This window comes from Labeo rohita, chromosome 4 (assembly GCF_022985175.1).
Source record: "Labeo rohita strain BAU-BD-2019 chromosome 4, IGBB_LRoh.1.0, whole genome shotgun sequence".
Classification (NCBI taxonomy): Eukaryota; Metazoa; Chordata; class Actinopteri; order Cypriniformes; family Cyprinidae; genus Labeo; species Labeo rohita.
In genome coordinates this window covers 21,443,610-21,464,601 of record NC_066872.1, presented here as the reverse complement: position 1 = coordinate 21,464,601, position 20,992 = coordinate 21,443,610, and the positions used below count along the sequence as shown (strand labels likewise).

Sequence of the window (20,992 nt, the reverse complement as noted above, 5' to 3'; positions counted from 1 at the left end):
TTGTCACCAAGTGACTTCTTATATAATCATACTACCCCAATTTTACAGTCTCAGCACTGACTACCTATTAGGTTCTGCATCTGTTACAAAATATTACTTCTTACCTATAAAGCCCTTAATGGTGTAGCTCCTGCGTATCTAACTAGTCTTCTACCATGCTACAATCCATCACGCTCCCTAAGAAATTGAATTGAACTGACAGAGAAAAACTGTAAGACAGTCCTCCTCTGCTTAAAGGCTCAGACACTCTGGTCACTTATTTGTATTGTTCATTTAGCAAAACACAAAGTGGTAACTGATTGCACTTGGTTGTCTTTTTCCTATTGGCAGTTCTTACAAACAGGTTAATGGCCATAATGAATATGGAGAGCACAGGGCCAGAGAAAACCTTTGGTAAAACACGGCTCTGTCAAGTTACAATAAGTATGTAAGCAGTGCTGCATTACTTTTCCAGTATTAGACAATACAGTGTCCATGTAGATCAGTGTTACTCATTGTGTGGCAAGCTTTTTAGCCAATGCATAAAAGTAGCCTAACTTAAAGGAGAGGTCCGGTGTGATATTGACCTAAAGTGTATTGAATCATGATACCGAGTGTGAACTAACCTTGCATATCTCATCTCGGCTTGTCCACTCCAGTCCGAAATCTGGGGTCAGTTAGCCGATGCTAACAACAGGTTGTCGATGAGAGTAAATGGGGCATCGGGCTAGCCATGTAAATAAATCACTGTTTTACACCATTTACGAGGCACAAAGTAGCTCCACACTTCATTGGTAGACTTCCAAGGGCCCTGGCATTTAAAACGAGACATTGAGAACTCAGAATAACCACCGGTAGTTTATTTACAAGAAGACTTATACAAACAGTACCTGCAAGAAAATGACGGGCCGCCGCCATCTTCAATGTAGTCACGATAAGTTGAGTGTCGAGCAGGAACGAAACTACAACCTGATAAGTCACGTGAGTAAATAAGTAAATAAATAAGGACGCCCATCAAACTCAAATGTTTCATCCTCGTCTTCATAAAACTCAGTAGCTTCATCGTCCGACATCCTTGCAATTGCCAACTGTCTGCACTAACTCCAGTCCAAAACAAACGCGAGGACTCACGTGACTTATCAGGTTGTAGTTTCGTTCCTGCTCGACACTCAACTTATCGTGACTACATTGAAGATGGCGGCGGCCCGTCATTTTCTTGCAGGTACTGTTTGTATAAGTCTTCTTGTAAATAAACTACCGGTGGTTATTCTGAGTTCTCAATGTCTCGTTTTAAATGCCAGGGCCCTTGGAAGTCTACCAATGAAGTGTGGAGCTACTTTGTGCCTCGTAAATGGTGTAAAACAGTGATTTATTTACATGGCTAGCCCGATGCCCCATTTACTCTCATCGACAACCTGTTGTTAGCATCGGCTAACTGACCCCAGATTTCGGACTGGAGTGGACAAGCCGAGATGAGATATGCAAGGTTAGTTCACACTCGGTATCATGATTCAATACACTTTAGGTCAATATCACACCGGACCTCTCCTTTAACCCCAATACGCTATTCACTCCCAAAGCTGTTGTGTACCCACACAGCCTACAGCAGGGGTCTGCAACCTTAGGCACTCTGAGGGAAAATCAACAGCATACCAAGTACATGCAGATGAATGTTATATTTGGTGCAAATTTAGCATTATTTGTTTTTCAAGAAATGTCCTGGTCGAATTCACATTAAAAAAATAACCTAATAATCCTTAATTAAGTTATAGCTTTTCACAGACATCATGTGTCATTGAATGTGCAGTTTGCCTTCACCAAGGTTCAGAACTCCAGGCAAGATTGACAATGGCGACGCAAAAGGCGGCAAAAACTGAGGTTCATTCATTTTAGCCATCTTAGAAAGAAGAATATGGTTTTGTTTTTCAAAAAGACCATGCCGTTTGCACTTTATGTTTAGAAAATATTGTGTGCCACACATCCAGCGTTAAGCACCACTTTGAAACTAAACACGAGAATTCATTTAAAGCTCATGTTTTTGTTAAATCTAAAAGTAATGCTACTGAAGCAAGTTTTTGAGTTGCTTATTGCATTGTGAAACACGGAAAGCCATTCATTGACAGAGAATACACCAAGGATGCTTTTCTTTCATAGTTAAGGGACTGTCATTCAAGCACCGACAATTCCAGTCCCTTCTTCAGGAAATGGACTGCACATTCAAAGATATTCCTCTCCACGTGGAGGTAAGGTGGCTAAAGCCGTGGTAAAGTTTTAGAGAAGTTTTTTGGCTGCTTTGACAGTGTTAAAGCTTTCCTGGCTGAAAAAGGCATGTAAAAGTCTACTCGAAGACGAGACGTGGGTTTTGAAACTTATGTTTCTCACTGATATCACAGGCCAGTTGAACAAGCTAAATCACCAACTTCAAGGTGCAGACCGAACAGCTTTGAATATGTTTGAAACATGGGTGGCATTTGTTGACAAGCTTGCAGTTTTGCAGATAATACTACCTCCACATTCCGATATTTCAAACATGTACCGAAGCTGTCCACACAGCGCAGCATTCCAATGGATGAGATATCCAAATACATTTCCTAACTTGAATCAAAGTTCAAAACATGATTTGGAGACTTTCAGAAATATGAACACGTTCTCTTTTTTGATCAATCCTGAAATCTTTAATGGACACAAATTTGACAAATCTCTGATAGAGAATGGATACACGGGACATGGAAATGCAGCTAATTGACTTCAAGAGTTCAACGCTGTGGACGACCAAATTTGCAGAACTGCGCAAAGAGTTGAAACCACAGCAGCGGTCAAGGATCTTGCAGTTTCATATACTGGACATCTTTGCCAGAGAAAATCTGCTGTCTCAAAAGAGTTGCTTTGGCTTTGCTGACAGTCTTCGAGTCGACATACCTCTGCGAGCAATATTTTCACAAATAAAAAACATGTTCTGTCCCTCTCACAATCGCAAGAGTGTTGATCACTTTAAAGCATGAGTGTAACTTAAGGTGACACACTACACTCCCAAGTTAAAGGAGAACTCCACTTCCAGAACAACAATTTACAAATAATTTACTCACCCCTTTATGGACTATAACGGACTGATATGGTGCCCAGATTTTGAACTTCCAAAACGCAGTTTAAATGCGGCTTCAAACAATCCCAAATGTGGTTGTAAACAATCCCAGTTGAGAAACGTCTTATGTAGAATAACAATCGGTTATTTTAATAAAAATAACACAATTTATATATTTTTTTAATGCCAAACGCTCATCTTGTCTTACTCTGCTTGGGTTGTTTATGTTCTGGTTCATGACAGTTAGGGTATGTCGAAAAACTCCCATCTCATGTTCTCCCTCAACTTTGAAATCGTCCTATATCGCCGTTTTACCTTTTTTGTTAATTAGGTGTTTGATCTTCTTTGCGTGTTCACTTTGCAAAGACTGGGTCAGAACTTCTGCAGCGATGTAGGATGATTTTTAAATGATTTTTGATGTTGAGGGAGAAAATACGATTGGAGTTTTTCGACATACCATAACCATCTTGAGCCAGAATACACAGAGTTCAGGGAGAGAAAGGCTAGACGAGCGTTTGAGATTAAAAAGTATTTAAATTCTATTTTTTAATGAAAATAACCGTTTGTTTCACTAGATAAGACCGTTCTTCCTCAGCTGGTTTACAACTGCATTTGGGATCGTTTAAAGCTGCATTTAAACTGCATTTTGGAAGTTGAAACTCTGGGCACCATAGCAGTCCATTATATGGAGAAAAATGCTGAAATGTTTTCCTTACGACTGAAGAAAGAAAGGCATGAACATCTTGGATGACAAGGGGGTGAGTACATTATATGTGAATCTTTGTTTTGGAAGTGTACTTCTCCTTTAAACACATGAAAACAGCATTATACATCCCCCACTGATCCCTGGCCTACAGTATAGCCTAGAGTCAGCTAGAATGTTTTGGAGATTGTAAACGTTTGAGTGCAAGATCTCTGTGCTTAGATTTGTATTATTAATTTCACGTTTACTGAATAAATATTTTTTTTCCAATGCATTGCTTTTGTGTCATTATTTTGGTGGTATTTTAACATTATTTCAGTGTGTGGATGTCAAATGGACGTGACGTTTTTGATGTTAGTTTGATTTGCATTTTTGACCATTATTTTTTACATTACTGTTTTGTCAATTTGAAGTCTTTTCAACATCAAAGTGCCCACTGAGAAACTAGCCCTGACTGATTATGTATGTTTAATATATTGGTAACAATTTATAATAAGGTTTGTTAATATTATTAAACTACATTAGTTAAAATGAACTAACAATGAATAATACTTCAGTACAGTATTAACTAATCTTAGCTAGTTCTAATTTACTAAAACATTTAGGTCAAAAGGTCAAAAGTTGTATCTGAGGACAATAGGTAATGCGCCGTGAACTAACATTAAAACATATATATATATATATATATTAATTAACATTTACAAAGGTTAAAAATGCTGTAAAAATATATTGCTCAATGTTAGTTTTGCATTAGATAATCTATTAACTAATGTTTAACAAATATGACCTTATAGTAAAGTATTATCAATATAATAATTGTGTTTAATATCTGTTGGACAAGGCACTACACAATGATATCAGCAGAATATCATATTAAGAGATAATAACCTGTAAGAACATTATTATAGTAACGCAAGGAAATGTGAACATACCATTATGATGAAGTGATGTTTAAAGCTTTAGAACAAAAGTCAACAGGAAGAGCAAAGCAAACTTTTCTCCTCATAAACCTCGTCTGATTCCTGATTTGTCCTCACCTACAAACACACAAAACAAGAATAAAACCCAGAGATGAATAAAAAGTGAGAAAAGCCCATAAATAAGAGCATAATTATGAGCAAAATGAACGAAATCGGAGGGTAAATTACAATGACTGATCACATTTAAAGGGACAGTTCAACCAAAAATTAAAAATTCTGTTGTTTCAAATCCATAAGTCTTTTGTTCCCAAAAGAACATATTTTTAATGAAAAAAGATTTCTGTCCCTATATTGAAAGTGCGCTTAAACAAAAGTTCATGAGTTCACTGTTGTTCTAAACCTCGATTTTAACCCCCGTGTGGAAGGAGGTTTCACACAGGAGGTTTCAGAAGCAAAGATTCCATTTACCATATTTGATGAGCTCTATGTATGTGCGTTGTTGAATGTTTATACAGTATGTGAATAAATGAACCAAATTACTAAACTTAATTACTTCAGTTCATCATACAAAGTAATTATGTCTCCACAGAAGACCTGGATTAAACAGCTCAATTCAACTTTTTAAAGAGTCAAAGTTTTGTAGGAAAGGACTTTCAATGGAGGGACAGTAATCTCATGTTTAATTTATCAAAATTTTATTTGTGTTTCAAAGATATGTGAAAGTTCTACTGGTTTGGAACGACATGAGGGTGAGGCAATGATGACAGCCATTACACAACCATAACACAAATGGAATATAGTGACAAAATCATGTGACATAAGTAAAAACACTCTCATATTTGAGTTTCTTCTTTGTCTAGAGCCCAGCTCTGCCCACTCTGGATATTCATCAGTCAACTTCATCCAAAGTTCATCCAAGCAGTGTGTAGTCAGTAAAGTTATCACAATGTAAGATTATGAGAAACATCAATTCAGTCGAGTGTGTCAAAACGTTTCACTAACCATGTACGTCATGAACGGATAAACTGGATAACATTATACGCATAAACATATATCTAGGCATTAGAGTTCCAACTCTGGGTGTGTGTTATACTTGTGAACACTGTAATAAGCTGAACAGATATCTGATAGGCTGGAGCTGTTCACTCATCAAATATTGAGTCCTGCTGCTGATGGAAGCAGTTCAGCTTATCTACATAAGCTCTTACTTTCACCAGTGGAAAATCACTAGTTATCTGTAGCACAAGTGTTTATAACCTCTCGAGTGGATCATGTGCTGCTTTATGAACAATGACAGCCTTCATCACAGGCTTTTGTAAGGCATAGAGGTGGACATGCACACTTAATGCGTACGTGTCACCAGCAACAGATCATACAAACAAACATAATCATTACGTGACTGGATTCTTTTTACAAATTTAAACCACTCCACACCAATCAAAATCAAATAAGTGCCAAAATAAGGCTTCATTTTTAATATTTTTAATGATTTTTGGTGGTACCTTGTGTTTTTTCTGATTTTGCAGCCCAAGTTATTTAATTAGCGACTTTTCTCATCACTTTATAGACTTGTATCAAAGATTGTGTTAGACTTCTACATTGTCCTTCATTTTGGCTCGTAATAATTCCATCATAGTTTATTACTACCAATCACTTTAATTTTCATACGTTAAGGGGTTATCTGATACCCATTTTCCACAAGTTGATATGATTCTTTAGGGTCTTAATGAAAAGTCTATAATATACTTTGGTTAAAAATTCTCAATGGTAGTGTAAAACAACACCTTTTCACCTTGCCAAAATCAGCTCTGCAAAAATCATTCTGTTCTGGTCGAGGTTGTTTTAAATGTTAATGAGCTCTGCTCACCCCGCCCCTCTCTTCTCTCTGTGGAGTGACGGGCCTGTTTACTTTAGCCGCAATTAGCCGCTAAACTTGCTAACTAGCACGTTATTAGGAAAGGCGATCGCAAAGATTCATAAAAAAACCTTATACTCACTTCTACTGTAAGTGAAGCTGGATCACAAATGATTTGTGCGAACATAGATGGATATATGTAGATCGGGAGGCGCATTCCCTTCACAAACAAACGTAATCCACTGCATCTTCAGCAGCTCAGATGTCGGGAGTAAATGACAACCACTATGTTCATTATTACATCCCGCAACACAACACCGTAATCGCTCAATCGGAGATATTCTTGTCTAACTTACATCCCTGCTCCAGAATCAAAACAATGGAGGTCGGACTGTTACAGCTGATTTAAGGCGGGTCTGAGGTAAGACACTCATGTCAATCAACTATCGTGGGAGTGGCCTCTGTCTGTGTGACGGCACACTGACAGGCATCTGAGAATGGCTCGATTTAAAAAAAGGGATATTATTTTTACAGAAAACTACTGCATGGATTTGTATCATTATAGGGTAGGTGTGTACATACACTGCCAACACACATTAATGTTCAAACAACATCTAAAAGTGAACTTTGCATCCAATGACCCCTTTAATGATAACTGATGATGACAAATGATATTTAACCCTTACATGCATATCTCAGGTCTTTGGCGACCTGGGACATCATTTACGATAATTTTTTGCAAAAAGCGTATAGGGTCGCTAGAGATCCGAACTGTGCGCAAAAATATGCAAATATATGATGACCAAATACATGCAATTCACCTTCATTCCTTGAGGTAGCACTGTCTGATAGACAATAATGATGTGATGTTTCACTCATAATTATAAAAAACAGTCATGCATTTAAGGGTTAATAGCTTTTTCTTTGTTCACCTTTTAATCATGAATTTACAGGATGAGCATAAAGGCTAGATTATGCATTTATTTATTAAGAGAACAGATGAACAGAGTCTGTGCATTACTTTTTAGTTAATAAATGAACAGAACATGGTAGCGCACCCACCATCCAGTAAATTGCAATAAGCAAAATAATTCACAATACTATACAATACAATACTTCTGTAAAAATATCTGTATCATGTCTCAATCAATCAGTCAACTTCTAAAAGACATCAATAAAACAACTTGTAAACAATGTCACAATTTTACATTACCTCAGAAAAGCCATTCAGTGACCATAAACTCAGTAGTCACCTAGAAAAACAACTCCATAGAGGAGAATATCCTAGGCACAATATTACATATTTATTATATTTTCACTAAATGCTCATCCATCAACTTTACTGCTATTGAACACGTTTAAAGTTGTCTGGGTCAATTTTTTTTTTAATCTTGTGTAGTTTTGTTGTTGGTCTTCGTGGTTTATGGATGAGGGCATCACTCAACATGTCCATGTTAATCTGTCTAATCTGATTCGTTTCTATTAAGTGAAAGATTAATTTTTGCTGAAAAACTGTAGAGTTTGAATTTTTTTTAAATCGTCATAATATAAAAGTTTAAATAACCTCCAACATGTCTTAAATCCGAAGAAGATTAATTTATTGGGTTGTTTCTACTCAATTATAATTAAACATTAGAACGTAACATTACTAAGAATGTGCAAGAGCACTCTAAAGTGACACCAATGAATATTGTAAACAATGATGGGTCATGATAGAGCTGCACAATTAATTGCTAATAGTTTGCAATCTCGATTCAAACACCCACAAAATCTCATTTCTAAATTACATTGATTCCCCATGTCTATTACCGGAACAATCAAATCTGTGTTCGCACAGCCGCTGACACACAGAAACAGCTTCATAAACAGTCATTTCAAATACCCAGTATTATTTCTGTCTATTATCACAGAAATACTGGGATTAATGGTCACAGTTTGGATATAAACATTGATGTCTATGGTAATGAACAAAATAGAGCAAGTTATCTTTTAAAAGTAACTGGCTCTTAAAATAACATTTGTGTCGACTGCATTGTTTTGCCACTAGGTAATAAGTAACTGTTAAATTTGTCATTGAACCATTCATTTATGCATGGCGACTAAAGGGGAGACAGAACCAAGTGGCTCCGTGCAGAAGAAGAAAAAGCCAGGACAAAACGAGTGTCTGTATTTAGAAAGGCACGCAAAACAAATAACGTGTTCTAATAAATTAACACCAGCCACTAAAGGGACATGGTTAGCTGTTTGCTAGCGGTAGCCTGTTATATTACAGTATATCAAATTTTACTTACCACATAAACAGTGTAAGGAGAGATGACTGAAGATGGTGGCGAATGATTTGCAGATCCTGAGCACCACTGGCAAGCATCTAATCTTGTAAAACGTGTGGTAAGTACTGCCGCTGTAGTATAAACATGGCATGTGCGATCGCAAATATCAAAAGTAAAAGTAAAATGCGATCGTGCATTCAAAATCAGTTTTAATGCCCTGTATATAAATAGCAGCTCCCTGATGGTCCCAATTTACACAGTCGAGAAACAGAGGTTTCGTGCATTGATGAAAACACTCGACTCCAGGTACACAATGCCAAGCCGAAAACACTTAACACTTAACACATAACTTTGAGTTACTTTGTTTATATCACGAGCGTCGGGCCAAAGTAGAGGAGGAAATCCACAAGGTAGCAGAAAAGGTACTATATCGTCATATACACTGCCCTACAAAAGTTTGGAAACGCCCTAGAGAAGTGGGGCTTTGGACAATATTGGCATGGATCCATTTGAATTTTTGATAATTTTGCACTGATAAGGGGCAACACAAACTATGAAAACATATTTTATTACATAAACAGTTTATACATAGAAAAAACTTAAATTTTCGATTCATCAAAATATCCACCATTACCAGCTATTACAGCTCTGCATAATCTGGGCCTAAATTCATTGTATTCTAAACTTAATTGGCAATCAATTGTTGAAGCTATTAAGGTGTGCAGACCCAAAAATCTTTTAAAAACCTGGGCCAAGTTTAAACAAGCAACCAGGCATCACAGCTGGCAAAGGGGCACGTCTGACATTGACATGTATATATTGCCATTATTATGTAATCAAAATGAAAATTATTATTGCTGGTCTTCAATGATAATGTCAAGTTACTTTAATGTATTCGCACCAAAAAAAGATAAGGATTTATGCTGATATCGTCCAAAACCACACTTTGCCAGGATTGTTTCCAAACTTTTGGATGGCAGTGTATATCATTATCGGGATAAGAGATTACTTATATCGTGATATGAGTTTTTTGTCATATCGCTCATCCCTAATAAGAACCCTGTTTTTAATTTTATAACTTCAACATAACCATGGACAGCATTAGCGCATATGAGAGCTTCAAAACACAGGGCGCATTTAGCAGTGTGTACTGCACAGCACATAGTAGTAATACAGGACATAGTCACTCTAGAAAGAGTGAGAAAAAACAAAACATGCAAAAGTCTGCTCCATTCTGAGACAGTCTCTTTAAAATGAAGTATTTAAAATTACAGGGGCATTAAAAAACATAAACAGTCAACTCCCATGAAGTCAGTAGCAATGAAAATACTGTTTATGCTTATTATGATTATTACGGTAATCTAGGCAGCCCAAAAATATGTTTTTCATTGCTCAGTAAGTTTTCAGCAAGTACGCCATACAATCAGATACCACCAAATCCTGTCACCTTCTTCTTAAGAAAAAAAAATGTTCTTAAGAAAATATTTGAGAACATTCTCAAAAACTGAACCTATGAACTTCTTACAAACTAATCTTAAGAAATTTCTTAATTTCTCACCTAAAATTATCATGAATCTGGCCCCTGATTAACTTATGGTCAAAGTCATAAGATAAATCTTATGAGTAGCCTCCCTCCCTTGATTTTTTCTAATTTGTTCCGGTGCTGTCACGTGTAGCAACCGTGAAGCATGCACAATTCACACTAACAGTGTCTGTTTAAGTATTGTCATGGGGTGGCGTTAGCTCATCTTCTTGAGTAACCAATGTCAGATGAATACAATCATCTACATCCGACTGCACAATAAAGGAGTTTATCACTCCAGAAGACAGACACAGACAGTATTTGTAACACTGAGACTAAACTAACGCTGTAGTCTGTGGACATTTCTGTGTGTCTGAGGGTGTGCAGCTTAACACATGTCGTGGAGCTTAATGTTGGTCACTGTGTTCATGTGACTTGTGTCCCAATGACTTACACTGAGGGAGAGACCTGAGTCACATATAGAGACCACAAGATCACAGAGACTTGAGGGTGGAGGATTATTTTCACTCCAGACAGGAAAAAATACATAGAAACCACACAGACCCACATGCATATAAATTACCCAAAATGCCCTAACAAACACACAGGAACATGCTGGCAGCCACCAATAAAAACCTAGCAACCACATGGTAACATGCTTAAAAAAACCACGCAGCATGTCCCATCAACCAGAGATGTACAACCACAGTATAGTAAAAACAGACTAGTCAGTGGGTTCATGCAAGCACTGTATAATTACAGTACGCTTGATCCTGGATCTGACTCATTGTTTAGGTGGTGATGAACTGAAATTAAACCCTTTGGGCAAATCCAACAATTCTGGAGCCTCTGGAACAAAGTAAAATCAGATTGCTCTTTAAAAAAAAATTTAATAATGTTAATATAAAAATGACAAAATTTCAATAATTTTCTTCAAATAATGTGACTTCACAATAAATTTCTCTCACACCCATAATTTGTCTAGATTTCTTAACCCTTTAACTGTCACTCCCTATCTTGAACAAAGACATGAAAATACACTATCCAAAGTTACATTTTTTATAATTCATGAACGAAAACATTTTGTAATATGATTTCGATATACAATTTCCAATGGTAATTCAATGTCTGATTTTAAAATGGTTTTCAAAGGATGAATTTTGAGATTTTAAGTTTTCAGTTGAATTTCGTAAGATTTCTATTGCGTGATAAGGAAAAAGGCAACGAAGAATGTCTTTTTGTGGCAAAGGTCAGAACTCCTGTTATGATGTAGATTTTTGAGGTGCACTCTTAATAAATGAATCTACATACTTTTCCTACATAATTTGTAACACAAAAGAGTAGTAAAATATCTATTTAGGAGTCTTAGACCTTCCCAACAATATATAGTTTGTCATGATTAGATTAGGATATATTTGTAATATAGTGAAGTAAGGTTAGGCATCCCACAGAGCGGACGGTGACAGTTAAAGGGTTAATGTGCATCTCATCACACATCAGTTCAGGTGAGCATCTAATCAAAAACATCTCAATATTCAGTATTATTTTTGTGCCTTGAGATACATTAATAAAAGTTGGACTTAACATAACACAATTTCCAAACAGCATCTGAATGTGTTTACAGCAGTATTGCGTAAAATTAAGTTGAATTTGGAGATCATCGCGTTCGATTAATCATGCAGCCCTAGTCTGAGTGTTGAGACCCTAAAAAAAGATGCAAAACAAGCACAATGGTCAAACTGTCTAGCACATATTTACATAGGAAAACAATGGATAATCAGTGCAGTTATATGCAAAACATGTTCTTGTGCTAATGGCCCCTTATAGTACAAACTATCTGCCAGTTAAAGCTCAGCAAGCTAACTATAAATAAAATATAAAAACATATATAAACTGGTTAACATCTGGCTAAACGATTAGTCCACTTCTAGAACAAAAATTTACAGATAATGTACTCACCCCCTTGTCATCCAAGATGTTCATGTCTTTCTTTCTTCAGTCATAAAGAATTTTTTTTTTTTATAAAAACATTTCAGGATTTCTCTTCATGTAATGGACTTCTATGGTACCCCCAAACTTAAACTTCCAAAATGCAGTTTAAATGCATCTTAAAAGGGCTCTAAACGATCCCAGATGAGAAAAAGGGGCTTATCTAGCGAAATGATTGTTTTTTTGTTTGTTTTTTTTAAAATTACAATTTATATAATTTTTAACCTCAAACGCTTGTCTCGTCTAGCTCTATGTGAAACTCTGTTTTTTCTGGTCATGACAGTTAGTGTACGTCTAAAAACTCCCATCTCGTTTTCTTTTCCAACTTCAAAATCGTCCAAAATCGTACCCTAACTGTCATGACCGGAATAAAACAGTTCACACAGAGCTAGACAAGACGAGCATTTAAGGTTAAAAAGTATATAAATTGTAATTTTTTGAAGCTGCAAATTTGGGGGCACCATAGAAGTCCATTACATGAAGAGCAATCCTGAAACGTTTTCCTCAAAAAACATAATTTCTTTATGACTGAAGAAAGAAAGACATGAACATCTTGGATGAAAAGGGGGTGAGTACATTATCTGTACGTTTTTGTTCTGGAAGTGAACTAATCCTTTAAGGCCTGTTGACAATCACAACCCATCACAATCCTGACCAATATTTACATTGACATATATTCCATCAGCATGTGTGCTTTCTAGGAATTGAAACCATGACTATATCACCATGTTCAACCAGTTGGGCTACAGAGACCAAGCATCGTGATGGATAGTTTTGCACAAAACTGCATTAAATATGGATGGAAGAGCTTTGATGAAATGTCAGACATATATTTGATTTTCTGCTAGCACATGAACTTCCTCACAAATAGCCTAGCTTTGGTAAGGAAACATCTCCCAGGAACAGGCCTGAGGTTCTGCAGAACTGTCTGAAAGTCTCCACCAATAACATCACTTAGGATCTGCTGTGTTTTCATGTGTATTCTTGAACAATTAAGACCTTTGAGCTATGCTGGTTTCGTCTTTCTTTGCGAGATGCAGTAGATGACACACTAAGAACACTACAGTAGGTTATAGTAGGTGCACAATGACTCCACTGTCATCAGGACATGGATCAGGTATCAGCATGACCTGAAGGCATTCGACCCCCACATGCTGTTTACTACATAGGGCTCATTGTTTTAAGAGAGGACGCAGTGAGGGGCTGAACAATTTCCCCCAATAGCTCCCTATAGCAGATACTGCTAGTACAATACAGTATAATGCAAGTATGCTGCATGCAGACTGTCATAAGCTTATACTAAGCTTTCAGAGCAAGGAGGACCAGAAGTGCTGGATGCAGAACCATGTTATTATAAAAATACACCTGCGTGTTTGCTTGTAGGGGTGCATTAAAGCCTGAAAATAAACTGTCATGTTATTATATTTATGCTTTCAACAACCCTGAGGAGGAAGATATTGTAATTAGAGCACTGCAAGTGTGATCCACAACACCATGCCATAGATATAAACTCCTTATGAATAATGCATCAAATCCTCATTAACATAATGACATAATACGTGCAATTTGGGGTTTATGCAGTAAATAAAAGCAACAATCGTTGATAAAACGCAAGATGGCTGTCTAATGTAAGTACACTCACATGTCCTGAAGGGATTGTGTGTCTGTCATGTATCCCGCTCCTCCTTCAAGAAAATACACCAATATAATGAATATTAATACAGTAACGCTTGCACGGTCACACAGCTTGCGCTTTCCTTCTCACAAAGCATGTTTTTCTCGTTACAAACTAGTCTTAGGCTAACGACAGTAACCAGGGCCAGACAAAGACACTACAGAGCCACCGGCTGCCACCATCCCGCTTCATGATTGTGCTGTTCAAAATACAATTCCTACTATTGCGACGGTTTCGCTAATGAATATTAATTAGGTCGCGCTTACGTTTCTCAGGTACGTTCATTGGGGGGCCAGGCACGTAATCTATTTAATATTCATATGAAAGTACTTACTTCCGTTTATTTGTCAGCTCTACAGTGCCCGCCTACCAACGCCTACCTTTTAACCAATCAGAAAGGCCTAGTGATCGACCATGACGTTACCTAATTAATATTTCAGAAGCCAAGCGTTCGCCATAGTACGGCTGGTCATCCAACAATCCTGTCAGATTAGGCGGAGGCTCAGACCGGCTCACGCAAGCGCTGTTTGATCGCTTCTGGGACAAAAACATAAAGACTCTAAGGTATAAATAAACGTAAACCTATGAAAGAAAACTTACTTATTAGCCTAAAATAAAATAAGAACGACAGTAAAACAAAATTAAAAATTAAAATGAAATAACGAATTCGACGCAGTGGTTGTTTGTTTAGGATTATCATTAAACAGCAGCGCCGCGCATAGGACAGTTTGAATCATTTAAGGTCTAAATCGGCGATTAAGATGATTAATTGCTACATTTCGGGTTTGTGATTGGTCAGAACATGTATTTTGCACATTACTACCAATATCATATAATTGTTATTAGATGCTGTGTCCTTATTGCAGATCATCCTGTTCTAACTGCAACAACTGGAGAACAGGGAAATATTAAATGGCCTGTCATCTCTCATATAGTTTTACGAGCCTGTCAACAGTGTTGGGAAGGTTACTTTGGAAATGTAATAAGTTGCAGATTACAAGTTACCCTATTTAAAATGTAAATAAAGTGTAAAGTGGTGTCATTTTTCAATTACTTTATAAAAGTAATGTAAATCATTACACGTGAGTACCTTTTTATTACTTTTCTAAATTTAAACCCTTTTTTTCCCCCATTTTTTTAAATTTTCAAACATTGAAGCAGGCATGGTTAAACTAACAATAGTACTCTACTCAACACTGATTACTGTCAGACTTTCAAAATTCTTCATCACTTGAATTAAGATTATAAAATTTTAATTTTAAAGCACAGCGACCACAAAAAAAGACTTAGCACCTCTTTGTACTTTGAGATTTTTTTTAGGTTAAATACAGCTTTAATATCATAACAACAACAACAACAACAACAACAAACAATATAAAAAAAACAATAAAAAAAATAAAGGATATACAAAAACCCAAATAAAAAAAAAATAAAATGGTTATCAAATAAACATGTATCCTATTCTGTGTCCTTAAAGGAGAAGTCCACTTCCAGAACAAACATTTACAGATAATGTACTCACCCCCTTGTCATCCAAGATGTTCATGTCTTTCTTTCTTCAGTCGTAAAGAAATTATGTTTTTTGAGGAAAACATTCAGGATTTTTCTCCATATAGTGGACTACAATGATGCAGCGATGTAGGATGATTTTGAAATTATTTTTGAAGTTGAGGGAGAAAATACGTTTGGAGTTTTTCAACATACCCTAACTGTCTTGAACCAAAGTACACAGAGTTCAAGCAGAGCAAGACAAGACGAGCATTTGAGATTAAAAAGTATTTAAATTGTATATTTTTTTAACAAAAATAACCGTTTCGCTAGATAAGACCCTTTTTCCTTGACTGGGATCATTTACAACCACATTTGGGATCGTTTGAAGTTGCATTTAAACTGCATTTTGGAAGTTCAAACTCAGGGCACCATAGCAGTCCATTGTATGGAGAAAAATGCTGAAATGTTTTGCTCAAAAAACAATTTTTTTACGACTGAAGAAAGAAAAACATGAACATCTTGGATGACAAGGGGGTGAGTACATTATCTGTAAACTTTTGTTCTGTAAGTGGACCTCTCCTTTAACTTCTGAAACATTGGTGTCTCATATTTTATAGCAGTCAATGCAATTTATGAAAAAAATCAATTACATCTATGTGTGTGCGTGTGTGTGTGTAAAAAATATTCTGATAACCCCCTTTGTAATCATTAACATTTTCATAAGTAACTCTAATTTACACATTTTTTCACAGTTACTGTAACAGATTACAGTTACTTTGTAACATGTAACTAGTTCCTCCTCAACACTGCCTGTGTCATGAATCCTGTCCATGGTCTTCGGTATCCCCACCACCAGAGGTCACCTGTGCATCCTATTGACTCTCACACCACAAAGACTGTTGCACTACACCCTGGACTACATTTCCCATACTCCACTTCACCCATTATGCATTATGCAAGTATTTCCTAATTTTCCTAGTTTAGTTTTGTTCCTAGTCTGGTTTTCCAAGTATTGCAGAGCGTTTATCACTCTCCTAGTAATACCTAGTGATGGTCTCCTACTCCGTCTGCTCATCCGTGGTCATCTCCTGCTCTGCTGTGGTGGTCTCCTGCTCCATCTGCTTTGCAATGGAGGTCTTTAATCCTGCTCTGGTGGCCCTCAGCTTCACCTGTCCTTCCGGCTCCACCCTGGCTCCCTGCCTCAGTCCCCAGGTCTCCATCTCTACATGGACCTGGCCCTCCATTTCTCGCCTGGTCCCGCCCCTCCTCCACTGCTCTGGACTACATTTCCTACATTTCTCTACTTCACCCGTTATGCACACAGCTGCAGCCAATCACACACAGTATAAATACAAGGTCCCAACTATCATTCAGCTCTGAGTATTGTATTGCGTTGAACACTCTACTAGTGTTAGCTACATTACGGAGCCTCTCCGTGGATCCTCTCGTGGATTAACCCTTTGTTTTGCCATTTTGGACTCTGTTCACCCCTCGTTTGAACTTTTGACTCTCTGTTCAGATTTCCCATTTGCCTCTCCCCTTTGGATTTATGTTTGCCGCTGATCGACCCTCGGATGTCCCTAGATTACTCTTGTATCTTGCCTGTACTGTACCTGTTTGCTGGTGTTCGATCCTGCCTATGTTTTGACCATGCCTTTGTTCAATAAAAGTTTGCATTTGGATCCGCCCACTTCACGTCTCGTTCGCTCCGTCACAGGTTTAATTAGTTTAGTACACACCAGTCATAGGCTATGGATACATCTTGGTCCTCAAAACAAATTTCAACACCACCGCAACTAAATGTAGTTTTTACACTTTGAATCCCTTATGTAAAACTCACAGCTGTTGAATGACTTAGCCTCACATCCCCACTTGCAATAGAGTATGGCCATTTATTGTGTAACTTTACAGGAGATTTTGAGGTACCATTTAACCAGCATTTACACCAGCAATAAGAAATTAATTCCAAATTATCTCCTGGTGACCACATGTATTTCACTCTTTGGATCAGCCAATGAAACAAACAGCAGCCTTATCTGAATCTTTTAATGCTAGTAAAAGTGTGTGGTTCATTCTTGGTCACAATTATAATTGACGAGCAATTATTGTTTTGATCTGTAGGATTATCTTTTAGTGAAGCCAGTGTGTGATCATTTCAACTGAAAGGTATTTTTAATATATGACTAATAAAAAAGATTTATGTAATAAAAAATAAAAACTGAATGTGATTTCCATTAACACAGACAGTTTGCTGCTCTATAGAATCTATACTTATATATCACACAGTTTCACTGATGATCCATAATAAACCCACAACCCCGGATACAGCGGCTGAGTGAATGTGGTCTGGACTGTGTGGATGAGGGTCATTGTGTCAGAGATGTTGTAGAAGGACAGAGTTCCTGCACAGTGATCCACATACACTCCTATTCTACGGCTGGACACTACAGGGAGAACAATCTGTGAGTTACTATGCCAGAATGAGCATCTGGTGGGAGAGCAAAACAAACTCCAAGACTGATCATTACCTCCAAACACACACTCAATACCCTCTCCCTTCCTGCTGATGCTTTTATATGATACTGATAGACACACACACTTCCCACTCCACTCAAGCTCCCAGTAACAACGTCCACACACAGTCTCTTTACACATCACCTGACACACATCAAATCTGTCTGGATGATCAGGATAGGGCTGCTCTGTGTCAGTAACTGTAATCACTCTATTACACTCAGACAGACAGAGGAATTCATTCACTGTGTTTGTATCCAGAGTGAGCTGATGGGAATCTAACGGAGAGAAAACATATAAGAATTAGCAATTATGAATCTGTTTTGTCTTTTAATGTATGTTTGTAATGTTTGAACTCTTAATGGCATTCATGGAACCCTTCTATCATGTTTTCTTTCACCTTCTATAAGTACATGAACATAGTCAGTCAGGATTTTTTGCATGTTTTCTTTGTGACTTACACTGAAGGAAGTCATTCCTGGTCCAGGGAATCATGTTGGTGGATGTGACTATGGAAATCCACAGACATTAACAATGCCACTGTCATGTCAAGAGAAATCTATTCATCTATTCTTAAGCCATTTCTAATCTTCAAATCTTTACCTCTTTCAGAGATCTTTTTGAGCTCCTCTTTGCAGACATCCTCCAATTTGTCTCTCAAATGACAGACAGATTTTCTCACACCATCAAAAGAAAAGAGAGAACTGAAGGCAATTATGGGTATGTCTGTGGATTCAAGAGGTGCTGAGAGTGACTGGAAACTCTACAGTAAATAGAAATAAAAAATCATCAGCTCCACATTTCTCCTAATAATGTGCACAACTGTCAGATTTGTATGGCTCCTGTTGACTTAACTTATCTTTAGTAACTCATCTCAGTCCTGATTTTCATCATCTACATTCTTCTAATCTTTACTATATGACATTGAAGCTGCAAATTTTAGCATTTGCTATTTACACTATATGTCAGAAAATAGTTTGGATTATACATAAAATAACACAAATGTCCATGTAACAGGCCAAGCACATCAATGATGTGCACATCAAAGTGCACGAGTAAGTAGATTTGCGATGGAAAAGCAGTCTAGGCTAAGTATTATTCGTTGTGGTTGGTTGGTGGTCCTAAAAACTTCACAAGAAACGTTATAGCACAGTCCTCATTTTTTGATTGGGTTCAAATTTGTCAACAAGTTACAGGCAACAATTCAATTTCCCAGTCAACTGCTCATTCTGTTATCACAAAATGTTTCTGATTGGGTCTCCTATCATAGCAGGAAAATATACTACTGCTTAAATCTACAATCTTTTTCATCTAGATTTCTTTTACCTGCAGGAACTCGATGTGGTTCTGTGTTTGTGAAAGCTTCTCCAGTTCAGCGTCTCTCCTCTTAAGATCAGCAATCTCCTGCTCTAGTCGCTTCATTTGTCCTTCAGCTCGACTCACTGCAGCCTTTTCCTGATCTCTGATCTGCTGTGTGACCTCAGAGCGGAATCTCTCAATATAGTGGATGAGCTCAGTAAAGATCCTCTCGCTGTCCTGCACTGCTGTCTTTGCAGAGTGCTGTTAGGAAACATATCACAATTGCACAGTAGGCTTCAGTGGGACTGAAAGAGCTGGATAAGAGTTCTAACGGAGATGTCTCCTCTTCTCTGCACTCACCTTATGAGACTCAACAGCCTCTCTCAACTGCTTAAGATCTTTCTTTCGCTGTTGGATTCTCTGATGGAAGTTTCTCTGCATATCCTTTAACTGATTCTTGAGGGCAAATAAATTACAGCAAATGTTAAAATTACTATCACTATCATTTTTCTTTTTTTTCATGATTGGGTGAGCTATCCCTTTAAATTCATACCTGGTTCTCTGCCCTCTGTGCTGCAGCTGATGCAGTGTTGTGGTTTTTGTGCTCATATTTTGTACACAGTATACAAATGCATTGTTGGTACAGTACATTTCTAGCTGTTTATCATGTTCACGGCAGATCATCTCCTGCAGTCGTCCAGTGGCATCAGTCAAATTGTGTCTCTTTTCTTTAAAGAAACTCTCATGTTGTTCAAGGTGAGTTTGACAGTATGAGTTCAGACACACCAAACAGGACTTGACAGCTTTGTATTTTCTTCCAGTACAGACGTCACACTGCACATCTCCAGCTCCAGCATAACAGTCACCAGGAAGTTTAGTCTTCTTCAGTTTCTCCACCACTTCAGCCAGGATGGTGTTTTTACCTAAAGTAGGTCTTGGACTGAAGGTCTGTCTGCACTGAGGGCAGCTGTAGACTCTCATCTGATCCTCCTGATCCCAGCAGTCTGTGATACAGCTCTTACAGTAACTGTGTCCACAGGGAATGGCCACTGGATCCTGCAGGAGATCCAAACACACTGGACAGATAAACTCATTTTGATGCACTGAAATTCTGGCTTCTGCCATGTTCCTGAATGTATACAGAGAGAGACAGACAAACACACAACCGCTCAACTACACTCTTTAAACTCATTTCCTGTTTCCTGTGTTTCAGTCACATGTAAAAGTTGTTTGCCTGCATATCTGTGAAGTCACATATAATAAAATGTCCGCTAGATGTCAGTCTCAGACAGACGCTCAAAGATTAAAGGGATAGTTCACCCAAGAATGTTTATCTGCTTACCCCCAGGGCATCCAAGATGTAGGTGACTTTGTTTCTTCAGTAGAACACAAATGAAGATTTTTAACTCAAACCATTGCAGTCTGTTAGTCATATAATGGCAGTCAATGGCTACCAAATCTTTGAGAGTAAAAAAAACCACACACAAACAAAACCAAATTTAACCCTGCAACTCGTGACGATACACTGATGTCCTAAGACAAGAAACGATGGGTTTGTGCGAGAAACTGAACAGTATTTATATAATTTTTTATCTCTGATTCACCACTATGTCCTACTGTCCTGAGCGCATGCACAGCATCTGGCGCGTGACGTGTACGCGCTCTGGCGTAGTATACGCAAGTGCCGAAAGCG

At 37.5% G+C, this 20,992-nt stretch overlaps 1 protein-coding gene and 1 pseudogene across 7 annotated transcripts in view; both read right to left on the bottom strand.

Annotated features, from left to right (window-relative positions):
* Window positions 1-14,198, bottom strand: part of rab3ip (RAB3A interacting protein (rabin3)) — a 49,890-nt gene extending 35,692 nt beyond the window's left edge. For 5 of the 7 annotated variants that reach the window (XM_051107289.1, XM_051107292.1, XM_051107293.1 and 2 more), the window contains exons 1-2: window positions 13,963-14,198; window positions 4,697-4,801 (exon numbers count right to left, since the gene is read on the bottom strand). The gene's annotated coding sequence lies outside the window, so the exon portion shown is untranslated. Of the gene's footprint in view, window positions 1-4,696; window positions 4,802-8,830; window positions 9,343-13,962 lie in introns of those variants that run through there. The other 2 variants (XM_051107290.1, XM_051107291.1) reach the window with 2 other exon arrangements.
* A 2,095-nt stretch (window positions 14,199-16,293) lies between these two features.
* LOC127163828 (tripartite motif-containing protein 16-like protein) lies at window positions 16,294-20,467 on the bottom strand (annotated as a pseudogene).
* Between the last annotated feature and the right edge of the window lie 525 nt (window positions 20,468-20,992).